The following is a 22,410-nucleotide window of genomic DNA, read 5'->3' as shown; positions in this document are numbered from 1 at the left end:
GGTTTGCATTGCTGAGCGTGGGCGTTCTCTAGTTGCAGTGAGCTGGGGACTGCTCTCTAGTTGTGGTACAGGGGATTCTCACTTCGGTGGTTTCTTTGTTGCAGAGAATAGGCTCTAGGTGCTTGGGCTTCAGTAGTTGCAGCACATGGGCTTAGTTGCTCTGAGACATGTGGAATCTTTCCAGACTAGGGATAGAACCCATGTCCCATGCCTTGGAAGGTGGGTCCTTATCCACTAGACCATCAGGGAAGCCCCTGACCAGTGTCATCTTGATTGTTACAAGTACAGTTAGACTTCAGTTCCAGGGTCAATTTGTTACCAGTTCCTTGAGGTCAGTTCTTGGAACTGTAGCAGCTTATGTCATGGCTACAGTCTGATCATGATGTAATTAACTTCTTAAACCTGGCGGAGGTTTCAGTGTCTATGATATAGCTCACAGGATACTACCTATAGCTCAGAATATTGCCTATAGCTCTTGAGAAGCAACTAAAAGGTCCTTGACCGTGTTTAACTGCTATTTGTTCTCCTTTGACTGTTTTCTTTTGTTTCTGCATGTTTTCACTTCTTTCATTAAACTTATTCTTTGGCTAAAGTTTTTCCACAGACAAAATACAAGCAGAGGACATGTGGGACAAGGACCACAGGATCCTGCTCTGTTTCAGTGAGCCATTGTTGAGAACTGGGGTAAATTTGTTTCAGCAGTTAGCACACTCTGACCACCACAGGCAGACAGGATCTTATGGGATCATAGTCCAGAGCTGAATTTTCTCACCACATATAATCAGAAAGGCCAGAGGTATCATGGGAATGGGAGGAGTAGGAAGTTCAAGGAGGAAATATCATGATCAAACTTCTAAGTTCTAAGGCCAGGGATCAATCAAGAGACCATTTCCATGGTCTTGGGGAGAGATTGCTGTGTCTTGAAGCAGAGATTTAGAAATTGAGAGGCCATAATGTGATTCAATTAGGAGAAATTTTGGAGGTAAAGTTGATATTTTGAATGTGGGATAAGTGAGGAGAACAAAGGATGATTCACGAGTTTGAGGTATTTTACTGAGATGAGGGCAGTTAGTCGAAAGCAACTTTGAGGAATGGAAAATTCAGATTTCTGTTTATTCCTGTTAAATCTGAGATGTCTACTAGATATCCAAGGGAGATTTTAGATATATGAATCTGGCATCTCACACAGTAAATGGGAACCCTCAGTGTCTGTTTTTCTGACACCTGTGACTGGGACCTCTTAGGGGAGAGTGCTGGTAGAAATGAGTCTGGCACTTTGGTTTTGTTGGCTAGGAGGAGCCAGCGATGGGGACTGAGGTATGCCAAGAGGGTAGGAGGAGAGCCTGTGAAGTGTGGATTCCCAGAAACTTGATGAGGTTTTCCCAGCACTGTCCGACTGTACTCATGTAAGTGAGGAATAAGCACACACAGTAAGTCCTGTACATATGAACCTTCAGGTTGTGAACTTTTAAAGATGTGAATGTACATCTTTATACCCAATCACATCAGGCATGAATGAAATTGAAGCTTGCCTTCCATCTCCTATTGCTGATGACCTTTCATCTCTACCATCTCCCACCTCCTCTCTTTCCTCTGGTCAGTGACTCTTCTTGCCTGCTCACTCAATGCCAGCTCCTGTGTGCCAGCTGTTGTACCGTACTTTTCAAGGTACTGTAAGATTAAAAATGTTTTCTTTATTTTGTCTGTTTTTTTATGTATTATTTGTATGAAAAGTATTATAAGCCTCTAAGTTCAGTTCAGCTGCTTAGTCATGTCCGATTCTTTGCAACCCCATGAATTGCAGCACACCAGGCCTCCCTGTCCATCACCAATTCCCGGAGTTCACCCAAACTCATGTCCATTGAGTTGGTGATGCCATCCAGCCATCTCATGCTCTGTCATCCCCTTCTCCTTCTGCTCCCAATCCCTCCCAGCATCAGGGTCTTTTCCAATGAGTCAACTCTTCTCATGAAGTGGCCAAAGTATTGAAGTTTCAGCTTCAACATCAGTCCTTCCAAAGAACACCCAGGACTGATCTCCTTTAGAATGGACTGGTTGGATCTCCTTGCAGTCCAAGGGACTCTCAAGAGTCTTCTCCAACACCACACTTCAAAAGCATCAATTCTTTGGCACTCAGCTTTCTTCATAGTCCAACTCTCACATCCATACCTGACCACTGGAAAAGCCATAGCCTTGACTAGATGGACATTTGTTGGCAAAGTAATATCTCTGCTTTTGAATATGCTGTCTAGATTGGTCATAACTTTCCTTCCAAGGAGTAAGCGTCTTTTAATTTCATGGCTGCAATCACCATCTGCAGTGACTTTGGAGGGCTAAAAAATAAAGTCTGACACTGTTTCCCCATCTGTTTCCCATGAAGTAATGGGACCAGATGCCATGATCTTCGTTTTCTGAATGTTGAGCTTTAAGCCAACTTTTTCACTCTCCACTTTCACTTTCATCAAGAGGTTTTTTAGTTCCTCTTCACTTTCTGCCATAAGGGTGGTGTCAGCTGCATATCTGAGGTTATTGATATTTCTCCCGGCAATCTTGATTCCAGCTTGTGCTTCTTCCAGCCCAGTGTTTCTCATGATGTACTCTGCATATAAGTTAAATAAACAGGGTGACAATATACAGCTTTGACGTACTCCTTTTCTTATTTGGAACCAGTCTGTTGTTCCATGTCCAGTTCTGTTGCTTCCTGACCTGCATATAGGTTTCTCAAGAGGCAGGTCAGGTGGTCTGGTATTCCCACCTCTTGAAGAATTTTCCACAGTTTATTGTGGTCCACACAGTCAAAGGCTTTGGCATACTCAATAAAGCAGAAATAGATGTTTTTCTGGAACTCTCTTCCTTTTTCCGTGATCCAGAGGATGTTGGCAATTTTGTCTCTGGTTCCTCAGCCTTTCCTAAAACCTTTTAAAGTACAGTAAAGACTGTAAAGAAAGCTGAGCACCAAAGAATTGATGCTTCTGAACTGTGGTGTTGGAGAAGACCCTTGAGAGTCTCTTGGACTGCAAGGAGGTCCAACCAGTCCATCCTAAAGGAGATCAGTCCTGGGTGTTCTTTGGAAGGAATGATGCTAAAGCTGAAACTCCAATACTTTAGCCACCTGATGTGAAGAGCTGACTCATTGGAAAAGACTCTGATGCTGGGAAAGATTGAAGATGGGAGGAGAAGGGGATAACAAAGGATAAGATGGTTGGATGGCATCATCAAGAGTTGGTGATGGACAGGGAGGCCTGGCGTGCTGCAGTCCATGGGGTCACAAAGAGTCGGACACTACTGAGCAACTGAACTGAACTGGAGTACAGTACTATACAGCCGATTGTGTTAGTTGGGTACCTAGGCTAACTTTGTTGGACTTATGAACAATTTGGACTTATGAATGTGCTCTCAGAATGGAGCTCATTCACTGTGTAGGGGGTTTACTCTAGTCAGTTTTAAGCAATTCAGGATTTTTCCAATCAAAAAAATGGATGAGTTAAGCAAAATGGATGAGTTTCCTAGGGCTGCCATAATAACATGGTGGCTTAAAGCACTAGAAATTTACTTTCTCTCAGTTCCATAGGCTAGAGGTCTAAAATCAAGGGGTTGGCAGGGTTGCATGCTTCTGGAGGCTCTGAAGGAGAATTCACTCTATGCCTCTCTCTTGGTTTCTGGTGACTGCCATAAATCCTTGGCAAAAATTCTTGGTTTTCTTTGGTTTGTAGACACAGCACTCTCTCTGATTTCTGCCTCCCTCTTCTAACTCTGCGTGGCTCCTTTTCTCTTATAAATAGTGCTTGTCATTGGATTTAGAACCTGCCCTAATCCAGGATATTTTATTACATCAGCCAAGATTCTTTTTTCCAAATAAGGTCACATTTGAAGATTCTAAGTAGGTGTGCCTGTGAGAGGGCCATTATTCAACTCACTACCAGGAGTGAGGGGCAAGTTGGTTAAAAGGATGTGCAAAGGGGCAATAGAGCTGAATCATGGAATCCAAGCTAGATGGGGAAGGAAAGAAGCATAGGAGACAGTCATGGAAAAATAGAGACTGCTGAGATCAGAAAGGGGAGTGGTTGAGCAGAAGAACCAGACAAGGTAGATGAGGAGGTGGGGTGAAAGGATGGCAGATGGAGTTCAGTTACTGATTATGACAGTCTGGGGAGTGGGCACCTGAGACGGTGACAATGATGGCATCTGAGAACACTCCATTGGAGGAGAGGTGGGTGTGAGGCCCTGAGAATGTAATCTGGGTCACCAGTGCGCATGATGAAGCCCTCAGAATGATGATGAGAGTGGAGAAGGGGGATAAGCAAGGGATAGACAAGGAGTAAGGACAGCAGCAAGGAGGACTGAGCAAGTGATAGTGATGGCTAAGTCAGAATAGAAGAGTGTAAGGGGTTGAAAGATACAGGATATTCTATCAAAATAAAAACTAAAAGCTGGGAATCAAATTCCAAATGATTCCAACAAAACCCAGTTGGTGGGGGAGGAACAGAGACAATGGTGAAGTAAACACATACTAACATTTTCATTTTGATGTGGAATATGTGGTTGGAATTGGGTTGAATGAAACTATACTAAAAAGTCTTCTCTTAAAAAATGGGGACAGTTAGTACATTGATAGAGAAGTACAGATTTGAATATACACTTTATGTATACATATATGTGGGCTTCCCTGGTGGCTCAGATGGTAAAGAATCTGCCTTCAATGCAGGAGACCTGGATTTGATCTCTGGGTCAGGAAGATACTCTGGAGAAAGGAACAACAACCTGCTCCAGTATTCTTGCCTGGAGAATTCCATGAACAGAAGAGCCTGGCAGGCTGCAGTCCATGGGGTTGTAAAGAATCGGACACAATTAAAGAACTAACACACACACACACACACACATACACAGATATACACATATACCCATTAAAAGAGAGAGACATGTAGAAAGGCATTCAAATCACCAGAAAGCAAAATACTAAATAAAAATTAAAACTTTTCAATTAAAATTAATTATTGGTTAGGGATCAAATTAAAAATTTAATTAGGAATTAAAAATTGGTTGGGGAACAACAGAACAAATAATATATAATAGCACAAAAAGCACACAATAAGATAAAATAAGGCCAAACACGTCTTTTTTCAATTATGGACACGGTATTTAATGTCCCTATTAAAACATCATTAGGCAGTTATTTAAAACAATCATTTTGGTGATTATTTCATGTATGTACACTGTGCACTTTAAATATGTATAGTCTATTATATATCAATTTTACTGCAATAAAGCTGCTTTTTGAAAGAAACAATGAAGACTCTAAGAGCGAATGAAAAATAAAATTCTAATTTTATGTTTTATGCATATACCTAAAAAAGACAGACAAAGGTTGAAAAGAGGAGTGGTGAATGCAAACAAATAGAAAGCAGGCACACACACACATCGCACAAAGTGGATTCTGAGGCTAAAATTACTGTAAAACAATGTAAGTATATTTTAATGATAAAAGGTAACATTCACAATATTCTACAGACACAAAAAGCTTTCATGCACCAATAACATAATTTTAAAATATGCAAAGCACTGAGTCTTCCCTGGTGGTCCAGTGGCTAAGACTCTGCACTTCCAATGTAGGGGGCCCAGGTTCGATATCTGGTCAGGGAACTAGATCCCACATGCGACACCTAAGAGTTTGCATGCTGCAATGAAGATCACATGTGTGCTGCAACTAAGACCTGGCACAGCCAAATATAAATATTAATATATATGTGTATATATATACATATTACATATATGTATATGAAGTATATACATATATATATGTGTATTAACTCCTAGAAATACAATAGACAGGCGAATCTACAATCATATTAAGAAAATCCAAGCTAGGTTTCAATAGTATGTGAACCGAGAACCTCCAGATATTCAAGCTGGATTTAGAAAAGGCAGAGGAATCAGAGATCAAATTGCCAACATCTGTTGGATCATAGAAAAAGCGAGAGAATTCCAGAAAAACATCTACTCTGCTTCATTGACTGTGCTAAAGCCTTTGACTGTGTGTGAGTGAAGTCAAAGTTGCTCAGTCGTGTCGGACTCTTTTTGACTCCATGGAATTCTCTAGGCCAGAATACTGGAGTGGGTAACCTTTCCATTCTCCAGGGGATTTTCCCAACCCACAGATCGAACCCAGGTCTCCCGCATTACAAGCAGATTCTTTACCAACTGAGCTATCAGGGAAGCCCCTGTGTGTGGATCACAACAAACTGTGGGAAATTCTTGAAGAGCTGGAAATACCAGACCACCTTAACCTGTCTTCTGAGAAACCTGTATGCAGGTCAAGAAGTAACAGTTAGAACCAGACATGGAACAACAGACTGGTTCCAAATTGGGAAAGGAGTACATCAAGGCTGTATAATGTCACCCTGCTTATTTAACTTATATTCAGAGTACATTATGAGAAATTCTAGGCTGGATGAAGCACAAGCTGGAATCAAGATTGCCAGGTGAAATATCAATAACCTCAGATATGCAGATAACACCACCCTTATGGCAGAAAGTGAAGAGGAATTAATGATCCTCTTGATGATAGTGAAAGAGGAGAGTGATAAAGTTGGCTTAAAGCTCAACATTCAGAAAACAAATATCATGGCATCCAGTGCCATCACTTCACAGCAAACAGATGGAGGAAAAATGGAAACAGTGACAGACTTTATTTTCTTGGGCTCCAAAATCACTGCAGATGGTGACTGAAACCATGAAATTAAAAGATGATTGCTCCTTGGAAGAAAAGCTATGACCAACCTAGACAGCATATTAAAAAGCAGAGATATTACTTTGCCAACAAAGGTCCATCTAGTCAAAGCTATGATTTTTCCAGTAGTCATGTATGGATGTGAGAGTTGAACCATAAAGAAAGTTGAGCACCGAAGAATTAATGCTTTTGAACTGTGGTGTTGGAGAAGACTCTTGAGAGTTCCTTGGACTGCAAGGAGATCCAACCAGTCCATCCTAAAGGAAATCAATCCTGAATGTTCATTAGAAGACTGATGCTGAAGCTGTAACTCCAATACTTTGGCCACCTGATTCAAAGGGCTGACTCATTGGAAAAGACCTTGATGCTGGGAAAGACTGAAGGAAGAAGAAGGGGATGACAGAGGATGAAATGATTGGATGGCATACCGACTTGATGGACATGAGTTTGAGCAAGCTCCAGGAGTTAGTGATGGACAGGGAAGCTTGGTGTGCTGCAGTTCATGGTGTCTCAAAGAGTCGGACACGACTGAGCGACTGGACTGAACGGAACAAATCTTAATATACTTCTCTCAGAACTTATAAAATCTAGTAGATAAATATGAAATAAATCTATAGAGGACTTGAATAACAGTTAACAAATGACTTAATACACACAGACATGGAGCTTAATCCTCAACAAATAGAAAATGTAGATTCTTTTCAAATACCTTAGAACTTTGTATATTAGCACACAAGGTAAACATCAGTTGCTTACAAAATAAATAGAAATCATAAAATAAAACTAGCAAATGTCAAGAAAAACTTAGCCCATAAAATGTAAACAAACAAAAATCCACTTGGGAATTTTGAAGTTTCTTTTCTAAATCATCTTGAATTAAAGAAGAAATAAAAACTTGGATTTTATTTAGAAATAAGTGAGAAAATTATATGCTAAAACCTTGTGAGAATAAGCCAAATAGTGATATTTAATAGAAAATGTTTTTACTTTTACTGTTATGTTAGGAAAGAAGGATGTTTAAATAATGAACTAAAACCTAATTCAAGAAAATAAAAAGAATTCAGAATAAAACAAAATGAGATAGAAGGAAATAATAAAATTTAAAAAGTAATTATCAAAATAGAAAAAAAAGAAAACCCTATGGTCCTTGTTCTTAGGAAAAAGTTTCAGCTAATTGAGAGGTTATGCCTTTGGCAAGAAAAAAGGCAGTAGATCCACCAGGAATGACCAAAAAAGATAAAATTGCAAACAATAAGAAGGCTTAAGAATTTTAAGTCAATACACTGTAAGTACTTAACCAAGCCAAAGGTGGATGATTTCCTAAAAAAATATAAATTACCAAAACTGACTCAAAAAGTAGAAATCCTAAACAGTCCAGAAAAAGTTAGGATGCCAAAGATATGTCTCTAAAAAATGCTTACATACAGAAATAGAAATATAATGTTGAACACATAAATCTTATGTAAGGTTATATACCTGATGTTAACTCAATAAAAACAAAAGCAAACAAAATATTTCCTCTACCTTACAAAAAAAAAAAAAAAGAGAAAAATGCTTGGCACATTGATAATTCACAGTGCAGTAAAGGCTGTGTATTCTTCCTTGCTCTGCCTCTTACTGGCCATGTCACATTAGTATAGTGGCCAGATTTAGCAAATAAAACTACAGTACACTGAGTTAAATATGAATTTCTTATAAACAACATATATATTCTGTATCAGGATTCCCATTCATAAGTTGGAGATTTTTCCACTTCAGAGTCAGCGACCTGTGGCCTTGTTGAGATAACTTGACTCTTCCAGTCTCTGTCATGTCAAACAGGCATTTAAAAAAGAATAAATATATGTAAGGATCCATCATACCTCAGAGACCATTTGCTTTTTCTTCCACTGAAAGCACTGTGGTGGGTGTCAAGCCTTGGGTGCTTTTGCTTGCATAGGTTTTTCCCTGGAGTGAATTTTTATGTGTGCTCTTTCCTAATGAGAAACAGTAACTGAGACAGAAAAACTTTGCCTAGTCTCTACTTTTGTCTGCTGTGGTTGTTCCATTTCCCCTGGTGGCCAGGCCTCCAAAACCAGATGCAAAACACCAGCTGCTGCTCCACGTCTCACCCCCTCCCCAGGGGACCCCTTGCCCTTTGAGCCTACCTTAGTGCCTCCCCACCTTTCTCCTTCAGCTTCCCACATGCCCGCCTGTGGCCTCCCCTCTCCCCCCAGTTCCATCCTACCCTGAGGCATTCTGCAAGGGTAGGAAGGGTATGCTTGGCTTTGTCTCAGTCTCTGGGCTGCAGAGTCCTTTGGGGCCAGCTCCAAGGAAGAAGTGTCCCCACATCCTTAGTCCCATCTGCTTCCTGCATGCTGGCCCCTGCTTCTGCTCTCCGCAGCAGATGGTATCACGTCCCAGCATGCCACACTTTCCTCCAGTGTCTTTTATTTACACTTTACAGTGGCTGCTAAACAATGAGGCCACTGCATTAAGGATTGTGGGAAGAAAGGCTTTATTTCTAGAGCAGCTGAGTTCCTACTATGTCCCAGACACTGGGCTAAGACTCTGACTATATATTTTTCCCATTTAATTCTTGAATAATGTCATGAAAGAGGTGTGTCTCCCTCCATTCTACAAATTGAAAAGCACAGATTCAGATAGTTTGTGTCTAGTCCAAGGTTACCCACAAGTCAGTGGCTGAACTGGAATTTAAATTCAAGTCTCTTTGACTCTGAGATGATGACTCCATCTTTTCCATGACCCCACACTGATTGCCAGCTGTGGAAAATTTGATTCAATAGTTGTGTGTATGTGTGTGTGTGTGTGTGTGTGTGTGTGTTAAGGTTTTTAAAATGCACCTAGATCTGAGTAAGTTCTGGTTTTTCTGGCCTCCTGGTCTCCTTCCTGCTCTTGCTTATGGGCCTGTCGCTTTGCCTTCCTGTCTATTCAGTTTCCATAATCAGCTAGTTCAGAAAGCACGGTGCGAGCTAAGGGAGAGTAAGGTGGCCGCTGCCTCTCGCTGCCATGGTGAAGCAGATCCCATAATAAAAGCCTGAATCCCCAGACAGTGTCTTGCCTGAAAGCACAGACCCTTGCTGAGTGGGGAGCAGCCAGGCTGGGATGCAGCTGTCAGCTGCCAGGTCATGTCCACACGCTGGCCAGACCCGGAGCTTTGTCTCCTCTTTCATTTTGTTTCTCTCCCATCTTCCCTCTCCATCTTTTCTAGTAGTTTCTAGGGCTTCCATAACAAAGTGCCATGGACTAATTGGATTAAACAACAGGAATTAATTTTTTTTTTTTTCACAATTCCAGGGGCTGAAAGTCCAAGATCAAGGTGTCAGCGGAGTTGTTTCTTCTGAGGCTTCACTCCTTGGCTTGTAGTGTCAAGAGTCACAGGTGACACTCTCGTGTGTCTCTCCTAATCTCTTCTCATAAGATCATTAAACTAGAAACTTCCCTGGTGGTCCAGTGACTAAGACTCCATGCTCTCAAGGCAGGGGGCCCAGGTTTGATCCCTAGTCAGAGAACTAGATCTCACGTGCTGCTACTAAGAACCCTCATGCTATAATGAAGATCAAAGATCCTGCATTCTGCAACTAAAACCTGGCACAGCCAAATATCTGTATCTATCTATCTATGTAAAGGAAGATCATTAACCAGCTGCATTGGGTAAGGGCTATCTCAATGATCTCATTTAATCTACTAACTTCTTTTAAAGACCCTATCTCCTAATATAGTCATATTTCTGGGGTGCTGGGAGTTAGGACTTCAACAGAAGAATTTTAAAGAACAAACAACTCATTACACACACACTCTCTTTCAGACACATACACATACACACACCTATTAATAGTTGAGACTGAGGCTGGACCTGTCTCACTGGAGATTCCTAAGTCCCAAGTTTTCTCCAGAAGAGAAACCAGTGCCTTAGTCACTGTTTCCTTATTACTAAGAAGGAGGAGTGATGGGTGCTGGCCAAGGGCTGGTGGTGGGGAAGGTTTCCATGAGTGTGGAGTACTTGCAAAGGATGCTGGAGATTTCAGGAATGGACTCTTGGACCAGGTGCATTTCTGACTTGTGAGTGTGAAAAGAATGAAAAAAAAAAAAACAGGAAAATTGGGACCCATGGTTGAGCATTTTCAAGAGCTGGAGTCCATGGCCACTTTCGTAGAGTTTTGAAATCCTCAACAAGGATAATTTTTCAAATTTCTATTTTCATTTGAATGATCATCTAAGAAATTAACATAAATACATCCTAAAATATCAAGATGACCACCCAGATGCCAGGGCTGCCATTTCAGTGCCTACATTTGTGTTCATTTCTATCACTGTGTTAGTGCCAAAGAACACTATTCTAAATGCTCAGAGCCCAAAAGAAAAGAACATATTTGAATCTATGCATAAATATAATGTTTATGCAAAGTGAAGTCCAAATAATGGCACAGCTCATGGTATAAGTTGGAGTTTAAGTTATTTAGTTGCTAGAACAGAGAAAAGAGAATTGAATCATCCCACAGCACAATTAAAATCTGACATTTGCAGGTAATCACATACCTTAATCCACTCACTTATAATACTAACTTAATTAATGTTGCTAGTTTTGTTTGCAATCACTTTTTAAAACTGGTTAAATTTGTTAGCCAAGATTTTAGTAGGTTTAAATTTCTTAACTGGTTTTGAATTTTGTTTGTATAGCCTATTACTATAAGAATTGGAATCTAGCTTTATATTGATACACATTTAAGAAATATATTAAATTTAAGTCCAGACTCATACTTTTAGGTGAGACTGAATAGATTGTATCAGACTAATTTTCCAGCTAAGAAAAAAATGTAAGAGGAGGCTAAAAATCCAAAAATAGTGTTTGATGGCATCAGAGAATAAATAAAGTATCCAGTATTTGAGGGAAATGCTTTGTGGTGAGTCCTGCATTCAACCGTTTTTTCTCCTTGAGTCATTTATCAATTCCTAGCTGGGACTATAGAGTCAGGAAAGAAAATCAGGGATCTAAAGCATCCAGTAGCTTCTCTGGGCTGGATGGATACAAACTGGAGTTGAATTTGCCACAAAGAAACCACACAAAATCCAGGACTTGTAACCCAAGATCCTGGAGAAAAAGAACAACAAAGAGATAAAGCTGACATTAAATCTGAATTTCTCCTTGAATCATTTTACAATTTCCAAGCTACATGTTGGATGAGACACAGAGAAACCAAGTGGAAAGAAGTTGCCAAGACAGTAAAAATCTAAGCACGGAGTGTTGGAGCCTCATGGTGCTTGCAAGACAAAAATTGAGGCTTGGGGCCTGTAATAAGTGAGGCCCTGGTAAACACTCAGGGCTTCAGTTGAGACCCCAGAAAAGCTATGTCTCACAGTTAAGGACAAACAGAAGCAGAAAGTCCTGCATTGAATCAAAGTGATCTTGCCATATCCTATCTATTTGCAAGAAGATTTATTCTCTTTCTATTTCCAGTCTGGCGAGAACAGGTTGGGGTCACATGGAGCTGCTCCCCTACAATCTGCTGAGCTCACATGTGGGAACTCCATGGCTTCTCCCCCCACCTCCAGTCCACCAGGGTCCACACCAACCCTGAGGAGTTTAACCCTGGCTTTGTGGCACATTTGATACCCAAGGTAGAGTGGGTAGCCCATCTGGAGGTGGCTGATATCCTGCATCTGGTCGAGCTGTCCAGAGAGGCCATCTGCAGTGTGAGTGTGATGAGAAATTTCAGAGGAAGATATACTACAAACTACAAATATATTACAGGGAACTCCGCCACATCCAGAGCCTGGACATCTCTTCCCCATCAGCAGTGGGATTCCCAGCATGCTTGCTGAGTAACAAGGAGACTGAGATTCAACTATACCAGGCACAAAATTTTAGTTCTGTGACCATATGTATCTTTGTTTATATGTATCGTGTTTTCTGGTTCTATCATGTACACCCCAAGACTTGGCCCCGTAATACCTCAAACAACATTTTCTTTAGCTCAGTGTGTATATATATATTTATAGTTATAGATATAGATATAGATTCTCGTTAAAGTTTCAAAAAAAAAGGAAGAAGAAGACGGTGATGATGACAATAACATATTCTTCTTTGGAGGCAGAAAACATCATCTCAAGTCTCTAAAACTTTTTAAACTCAATGTCCAGAATTAGATAAAGAAAATTACCAATTATCCTAGGAAACAAGACCAAATCAGTGAAATCCAAGAGAAAAATAGTCCATATCAATAGCCCCACAGGTGCTCTGGATATTGAAGTCGTCAGAGATATGCTTTCAAATAACTATATCATGTTCAAGAATGTAATAAAATTATAGACCCTTTTACCAGAGAATTGCAGTGAAAAAAAAAAAATCAAATAGGAATCCCAGGTCATCAACCTCTCTAAGCTATTGTTTAGTCTAGAAACTTAGGTCTTATTTTTGATTCCTTCATCTTCTTCAGCCTATGAGTACACCTCTGCTTCACTATCCATTGCTAATGTCACTTCCCTAATTAAGGGCAACCTCATGTCTCACCTGGAGAAGGCAATGGCACCCCACTCCAGTACTCTTGCCTGGAAAATCTCATGGGCAGAGGAGCCTGGTAGGCTGCAGTCCATGGGGTTGCTAAGAGTCAGACATGACTGAGCGACTTCATTTTCACTTTTCACTTTCATGCATTGGAGAAGGAAATGGCAACCCACTCCAGTGTTCTTGCCTGGAGAATCCCAGGGACAGGACAGCCTGGTGGGCTGCCATCTATGGGGTCACACAGAGTCAGAAATGACTGAAGTGACTTAGCAGCAGCAGCGGCGGCATGTCTCACCTACACTCACACTCCATTCCACAGAATGAACTTTCTCTACTGTAAATCTGATCAATCTTCATAAACTCATTTGGTGGCTCTGCTCTTCAGAATAAGCTCCAAGCCCTTTCCTGTGGGCTACTTGGCTCTGGTTTTTCTCTTGAGAAACAGAATATTTTCTGCCATATCAGTAAACAAGGATGTCACCATCATCAGCAATTGCTGCCCTCTAATGTGAGCCAATGAGCTCTAAGGGAGCAAAGGAAGGAAAAGAACATCTGCCATCTAGCAGCCATCAGACTGCATCCACTCCCTATGGTGAGCCTCAAGGAAGCACAGGATGTGAAAACACTGGCCCCAGACAGGAGAGGTGTGTATAAAAGGAATGATATCAGTGAGCCCAGACTCTTGCATCTTCCCTTATGTAGAAAAGCACTAAATTCCTTAACTGGGGAGATCTGGTTTTCTTTAATTAACAATAATCTTTTGACATTAAGACCACCCACCCTTTGTTGCAAAACTTCTCTATAACCTAGCTCATCCCTCACCTCCTCAAAGAAGTTTTCTTGGGGCTACTTGAGATGCTGCCTCCTGGGCTTAAGTCCTAAAAATTTCCACAGAATAAAGCATGCCTCTCAACTTTCGGGTTGTAAGTATTTTTTAAGTCTACACTCTCTAGTATGCACCTTGCTTCTTCAACACCCCAAACCTTAGCAAACACTTGTCCTTCAACTACAGTAAGTTAATTTCAGTCATCAAATGTACTGTGCTTTCTCCACCTCCTGAAAAGTGCATATACTGTTTCCTTTTTGTGACATGTTTTCTTTCTCTTCACGTAGCAAATTCTACCCACCTTTCAAAAATTGTCTTCCAAGAGGTTCTCTCTGAGTCCTCAGGACCTCTTTAACCCTCTCTTCTAACATAACATGTCCTTTTTCAGAGCATTTATCATGCTAGAAGGTAATTAAACATGACACATACATCTCCCCCATAAAATTCTTTGATGGAAGGAACCATGGCCTCTGAGAGTTTGCATAGTAGCTCACATATTATAGGATAGCACTTGTCCTGGGAGATGGCACTGCAACCAGGGTCCTGAGAACAAAGATTCAGCGTATTTTTTAAAAAAGATTCAGCCCACCAATGATCCCAACTAGGACCCAAATAATGACCTTGAGACCATAGCTGTTTGCCTCCACCCACTAGGGTTCCTGGGGTGAGATCAGTCTCCATGGAGAGCTGGTAATTACAATCAAGCCCAGAGCCTCTGGGGCCCCACACCCCTTCACGCCAACCCAAGGACAGCTAAATGCCAGTGTTCCATTTCCAAACCCCGTGAAGGTCGTAAGTGTAAGGAACACAATCCCCAAGGGCCTGTCTTCAAACCACAGGCAAAGAGTAAAGCTAGCTGTTCTCCGGCTGTGACTGCTTTCTAAATGGCCTATAAACGTCTATGTTCTTCCCCAAAGTGATCTTTTCTCTTAAAACTTAAGTGCCTAATCAGTTTTGTCCTACCCACAAACTGGAGTAAGAAATGTGAGTTTAGAAAAGTGTATTTGGAGTGATTATACAAACATAAGGAGCAGCTAATACTCTTCTGTGACTGTCACATAGACCAGAATAGATGAGGCTGTTCCCATCAATAGTGAACGAATCTAAGATGCTCTTCAAGCCCCAGCTTTTTTTTTTTTTTTTTTTTGATGTGGACTATTTTTAAAGCCTTTATTGAATTTGTTACAATGTTAATTCTGTTTTGTGTTTTGGTTTTGTGGCCCTGTGGCCTATAGCATCTTAACTGCCAGACCAGGAATTGAACCCACATCCCCCTCCACTGGAAGGGTCTTAAGCTCTGGACCACCAGGGAAGTGGTGGCCTAGCTCTTAAAGCCCCAATACATTGATCCCTAACAGCATGAGCGTCTTCTCAGATGGCAGCTTTAAAAACAGCTGAAACTAATAATACTGGTAAATAACCACTACTCAAATTTTTATACAGCTTAGTCTTTCATCTTCACAATGAGCCTCCAGATTGAGACTTATTATCTCCATTTTGGAGGTAAGGACAATGGAGCTGAGAGGCTCAGTAAGTTGTCTAAGATCACACAGTGACATGTAGCTAGGATTCAAACTCATGAATCTGACGGATCACTAATCTGAGGATTATTTTCTCTAATGTGGAAGCAACTGCTCCAGGCACAAGTCACTCCTGGTCCTCTGGACTCTGCTTGCAAACCACGTGCCTGGGAAGAGGCAAACACGATTTTGAATTCTACGCTTATAAAACTAAACTAAAAACAGTGGTACTATCAGAATAGGTCAAGGGTCAAAGCTATTTAACTCCAGGACACTGTCTGCTAAACAGGAATCTGTTTCTCCCCCTTTTAAGTCCCTCTTTCCAAGAGCATCTTTGCTACCTGGATGACTCCCTAGCATAAAGAGTTCCAGGGCTCTCCCAAGACCAGTAAACCAAATGTTTATGTGCCGCAAATCTCCTTCTAAGGAGCTGAGGCAACCCTGGTCCTCTGATTACACTTGATGGCACAAGATAAAGTAAAAAAGAAAGCTTCATAATGATGATGCACTGCTTCCTGCCTCAGCCATAAGGAAGGAAAAGCTCACTGCTGCCTGATTCACAAGACATTTGCCCAAGTTCATATCAAGGTAGAGACATTATTAACTCATGACCTAGCCTAGGACCCAGGCAGCTGTGAAATGTTTCAGTTAGAAAACAAAAAAGAAGAAAGAAAGGGGAAAAAAAAAAAAAAAAACTCCAGGATATATTGCTGATAAAATGTTTGCAGTCGGTTTAACAAACTTTATAGTAATGATGCTTTAAAAATGTGTTTCTCATGAATGACTTTGTGATACTGAATGCAAATAAAGAAATAATGAGACTTGGAATTGCAAACAGATTATCTTTTCCCTGGAGTTGATGGTATCCACACATTCTCCCCCACCAGCCCTCAGCCAAATCCATACACATGGATTTGCCACTTGACTCCTGGCAGATCCTGTAAGTTGCATTTTAGTCACCTTGTCAAGTGGCATGGTGACAGCTGGATGGTTCTGTATGGCTGTAGGTGCCACAGCAACAGATCAGACTTTTCTCATTTCACTTATATTAAAAAATAACCAAACTATCCTAGAGGTTTGGGAGTGGGCCATGTGAGCACCATGGAAACGAGAGAAACTGAGGAAAGCGACACAACTCTTAGGCTGACCTCGGAATGTTTGACCTGGAATAAATGTGAAACAGAGAGAAAGACCAATCTTGCATGGAATCAGCAGAGATGTGATTTTAACCCAGAGAAATAGCAGTGCAACTTGTAAGCATGATGAGGCTGGATGCTGAAGTGAGAGCTAGGGCACACCTGAACCAGTCTTTCAGGCAGGACCCTGCAGACCCTAGGGAGAACCTTAGTCTGCAAGGCTTTGTGTCCCCATAGACTCTGGACACATGGAAAGGGAAAAGCTCAGTTTCATGATCTATGGTAACTTACATTCAATATCTCCAGGTAAGCACTGTAACACAGCCCACTCAGGTCTTAGCTGCTGGCTGGTGGGGAGGGCTAGAAAGTAAAAAGGTGGCATTAGAGTGAGCAAAGAACTCTCATCAGGGAGCAGAGAACACAGATGCTGGAATGAAGGGAGAGTCACAGCATTAGGTGGAGTGACCAACCCGCCTCTGATTGCTCAGAACCTTCCCCGTTCTAGCACCGAATGTCCTGGTCTCAGGAAACCTCTCAGTCCCTGGCAAGCCCTGGCAGCAGGGCACCATGCATAGAGAGAAGCAGAAGCTGCAGCCTTAGCAGTGATTCCTAAATGAAACCCAAGACGAATCATGCAAAGCTCAAGGGAGGATTGCAAAGCCTCTTTAGAGGCTGTGCTCATGATAGATGCAGAAGGCTGGCTGAAAGAAAACCCGACAGCTTGGCACTGAATGTCTGGAGGGAAAAAGTGCGGGCAGCTCTGGAACCCAGGAACACACAGTTATCAATAGGACCTTTGGAGAAGGACCAGTCCAGGCTGGCCCCTGGGTTCTCCAAAAATTCCTTTCAAGGCTTAGAAATGGTGATCAGAGATCACCATGTATCTCTTATAGTTTATGTATATGACAAGAGTACTTCTTTCTCCCCTCTGTGTGTGCACCATGCTCCATCGTGTTCAATACACTTTTCTGTCCATCTCACAAAGCCTTTAATTAAAGAACCTTTCTGGGATCATGTCACATGTGAGCAGGCTTGGTTTGACCATTGCGATAACATTCTGGTTCAAATTCTGCTTTAATCTCCCCTGGTCTGTCCCCACCTCCACATCACCCTGATGGAGCTGTCCCTGTTATGCAAATAGGATTTCACAGCCCAGACAGTGATAGGGTTCAGGCAGAGAACAGAGTGATTTCTCTCATGGATCCAAGTGAGGGTTTACACGTCGTTCATTCCTGACAGAGGCCATGATATAAAATTATCTTTAAAAAAGGCTTTGAAGACCATGAGACTCTATGTTGGTATTATACAAGGGACTGCTGCTGCTGCTTGGTCACTAAGTCATATCTGATTCTTTGCAACCCCATGGACTGTAGCCCACCAGGCTTCTCTGTTCATAGGATTTCCCAGGCAAGAATACTGGAGTTAGTTGCCATTTCCTTCTCCAGGGGATCTTCCTGACCCAGAAATTGAAGCTGCATCTCCTGCATTGACAGGTGGATTCTCTACCACTGAGTCACCTGGGAAGCATTATATAAGGGACAATTATTATTAGCTAGCAAGGCGATGGCACCCCACTCCAGTACTCTTGCCTGGAAAATCCCATGGACGGAGGAGCCTGGTAGGCTGCAGTCCACGGGGTCGCGAAGAGTCGGACATGACTGAGCGACTTCCCTTTCACTTTTCACTTTCATGCATTGGAGAAGGAAATGGCAACCCACTCCAGTGTTCTTGCCTGGAGAATCCCAGGGACAGGGGAGCCTGGTGGGCTGCCGTCTATGGGGTGACACAGAGTCGGACACGACTGAAGAGACTTAGCAGCAGCAGCAGCAGCAGCATTATCATTAGATATTAGAGTGAAGTTTGATACATTATTCTTCTCATATCTCCTGCCTTTTCTGGCAGAGAGACCATCACAAGATATGCTAGCTAGGAAGGAACTTGCTGAGGTTATACTCTCGGGTCAGAGAGGAGCCCACTCACCCCAAAAGCACAAGAGCCCCCTGAACAGTCTGGATTAGAGAGGCTGCTTTCTTCACCGCCCTTCTGTGACTTGAAGAGCACAAGCCCCAAGAAGTTGAACAGAGAGAGCACTATGAGTCAGGGACAGACCTCATCTAGGGACCCCTTCCCAAGTAGAGACTTTCAAATGCAAGCGCCCTAGTGACTGGAGGTTGGGCAACGCAACAACAGGAAAGGGTGTGCAGAGCAGCTGTGCGTGGTTGCGTAGGCTATGCAGGGTGTGCACTGCACACAAGTGCTCCCTGCCAGGGCACGTGAGCACTGAAGTCTAGGCCCAGTCCTGCTCACCAAGCATCCTATGGAAGGGGAAAGAGCATGTTTGTTGTTTGTCTTTGTGACCTGTTATCTATTCACCAACCTCTGTTTCTGTTGGTCCCTGCCTGCCCAGATGGGGCATCATTTTCAAATTCACACAATCACACTTTGAGCTAGTCTCTTGCTGTAAGCATTAGTCTGCAATTTCTGAACACTCCCACTTTGCTTCCTAGTCAATGCATGTCCTTCTGATTGTTAGCGGCTCCACTGTCCTTGATGGGACAGAGGTAGCAGATGGCAGGAAGAAGCCTCTTCTTTGTGGAAATGGGAGGCAGGCAGGATCAGGGTTCTGCACTAACTCCACCCTGAGTTTGCCCACTTATCTGAATAGGCTAAACAGTCAAGGGTACAGTCAGCCCAGAGGCACCTGTCCTTGTAGGGAGGGAGGCCAGCAGAGGAGCAGGACCTTCACAACTTCCGGACACACCAGGCATCACTCACCAAGGGCCATTGGTATGGGCAGTCAGCTGTTACCCCCAGAAGCTTTCAAAATGTTCAGAACAGGGTATTAAATAAAATCACTCCAAGGCCCCACTACAGTCAAGGCCAAAAATTCACCCCAGTTATATTTCCCATCTCAAATTTCAAGCCATGCTGTCAGATATAGCTCGGTAGAGGAAGCCCAACCACAAACACCACATGATAGCTTAAAAATACTCCAAGGAGCAATTTAAAAATACCCTGAACTTGAGCTCTGTGGAGCCCTCTCCATTATTAAATTCTAGCAGAGAAACTGGAGTTCAAAATTGTAGTTCTCGTCCTTTTGCAAATTAAAATCCCAGCAAATCAACACCTTTCCTCCCAGATTTGAATTCCTGGAGTCTTGGTCAGTGGAGCTCCCCCAGCTGGAGTCTGAGTGTCTCGCCCCCTCCCCCAGAGCAGCTGCTCTTCGCCTAGTGTAGCCACAATGGGTGTGTCCTCCCACCCCCCATCCAGGAGATGGGATTTATCCAATCCCCAAATTACTCATATATCCCACTTTTCAAAGAGTTTGAAAGTCAATAGGGCACACAAGAATAAACCAGCCCCAGCCATACACCCACTAAATTTAGCCAAGCCATGCAATGTTCTCAGAACCCATGTTTCTGCTGCAGGCCAGACATCTGGGAGAAAGAAGTTAGAGCAAACAAATGGAGACATAGAAAGAATATATTCTGCATCTCAGACTCATTAGAATTGCCAAGAAGACTGGCATGTGCAACCCCCCTGCCTCCAGGTCTTCTTTGAGGTGCCATCACCTCCACATCTAGCCCATATTTACAATACCTCCAAAAGCCACTCCAGTATTACCTGGAGAATTCCATGGACAGAGGAGCCTGGCAGGCTACCGACCACGCAGTCACAAAGAGTTGGACATGGCTGAAGTGACTGAGCATACATGCACAAATTCCTGTTGGCCCTTTGAGCCTTCTGTTCCCGGCAGCCCTGGGGCTGCTACAGGAGATCAGTCCTGCCTGCCCCTTCCTTCTTGTGAGCAGGAACTTGCCCAAGCCAGGTGTGTATCGCTCTGCTTTCCTGACACCCCCACTCCTCTATGGGACTGTCACTTGTACCTGAGTATTTTCGGTCCTTCCCTGTATTCCCTGCTGCTTCTGCCCCCTTGCAGGCCTTGTAAAGCCTGTCTATTGCAGCCTTTTCCATCTCCCTAGTTTCTGACTCAGTTGAAGAAATACCAGGAACCGAAGCCGCTGTTAAGACATCTGGAGAAGACCCACTGTCTCCTTTCCTGCAGCGGTGGGATAGCCCTCTGGAATCTCATCTCCTTCTGGACTTCCCTGACTCTTTTTAGGCTGAGTTTTACAGTGTATACCCTGCTGCTTCAGCTTGCCCTTTTCCTTCTCTACTATGGGTAGGATTAACATTGCTTCTGGGTCCTGGTGCTTTGCTTTATTTCCCTATTTCTTTGTTTTCAGGGCCAGATGTTTGTGGTCATGGACTTCTCCTGAGTTGTCATGTATGGCCCCACAGAGCAAGGGAAAGTCAGAGGCAGAGGCAAAAGTACCCATTACCCAAACATATCCTGCCTATCTTTGTCACTTCCTCTCTGAGAAGTTCAAGTCCACCAGGATGCAACTTCTCAACAGTCATTCATCCCACAAATATCCACAGAGGACCTACTGTGTGCCAGGAATCACCCTGGATGATGGACATGGTAGTGAGCAGGCCTTAGCAAGGCTCTTACTCAGGACACCAGTCCAACACTTAAAGTGGACCTCACTCAGCCATGAGTCTCCTACCTTCAGCTTCCCTTCCAACCATACTCCACACACTATCTGACCCATTTCTTCAAAAACCTGTGCCAGGCCCACTTTCTTGCTTGCAAAAAGTATCTTATCTTGAAATTTGCCTTAACATGCTGGAATCATTCTTCTGGGGTCATTCTCATCTTTCCTCTCAAATCTATGCAAGCTTTCTTCAATCCATCTTGGTCTTCAAGCAGGAATTCCCCAACTGCTTTTAGAACAAGTTCTTTCTAGCTAAAGCTTCCAATTCCTTTCTTAGGCATGAGGTTTGTAATAATTCCATTTAGTTTGTTGGCATCTCAGTCCAAAAAAATGAAACATCATCTGGAGAAGACCATCTGAATCCTTATATATCTGAATCTTTATGCCTCTACAATCTTTATACCTACAATTCAGGGACTATATGATGATTAACTCAGACAACATGTATCAGAAGTTAATATATGTGTTTAGTCACAAAGTCATGTCTGACTCTGTGCAACCCCATGGACTGTAGCCAACCAGGCTATGTCACACTTTGAATCCTTAATCCTCTTTATCTATTTACAGATAAAAATCTTCTATTTTTCGAAATGCCTTGGCATTCCTGGTTAGGACTCCCTGCTCTCACTGCCGAGAGCTCAGGTTCAATCCCTGATCAGGGAACTAAGATCCCACAAACCTTGTGGTGTGACAAAATAAATAAATAATATTGTATTTCTCAAAGGAAAACCCCACATTTCACATCCCTGAATCCAGAATCCTAACAGCCAGATCCTGGACCAGGTGCTTGATATGTAAAGATTAATCACAAATAAGAAAGTAAGGAGGACACATATCCATTGCTGCTATTTAGTTGTTAAATTGTGTCCAACTCTTTGCGACCCCATAGACTATAGCCCACCAGGCTCTTCTGTTCATGGGATTTCCCAGGCAAGAATACTGGAGTGGTTACCATTTCCTTCTCCAGGGTAATCTTCCCAACCCTTACACTGAAACTGCACCTCCTGCATTGGCAGGCAGATTCTTTACCACCTGAGCCACACATGTCCATTAGGGAAATAGAAATCACTCTCCATATTTCAAGAGGGAGAGATTTATTGCAAGAGATTCAATATTTATAAAACTGATGGGAGATCT

General features: G+C 42.5%; 1 pseudogene; it reads left to right on the top strand.

Annotated features, from left to right (window-relative positions):
• Positions 1-12,210: 12,210 nt before the first annotated feature.
• Positions 12,211-20,605, top strand: LOC147379196 (multifunctional methyltransferase subunit TRM112-like protein pseudogene; annotated as a pseudogene).
• The last annotated feature ends 1,805 nt before the right edge of the window (positions 20,606-22,410 follow it).

Source organism: Bos grunniens, chromosome 1, assembly GCF_055505025.1.
Source record: "Bos grunniens cultivar Pamir isolate PY7600 chromosome 1, Bosgru_T2T1.0, whole genome shotgun sequence".
Classification (NCBI taxonomy): domain Eukaryota; kingdom Metazoa; phylum Chordata; class Mammalia; order Artiodactyla; family Bovidae; genus Bos; species Bos grunniens.
This window is presented reverse-complemented; position numbering and strand designations above follow the sequence as displayed.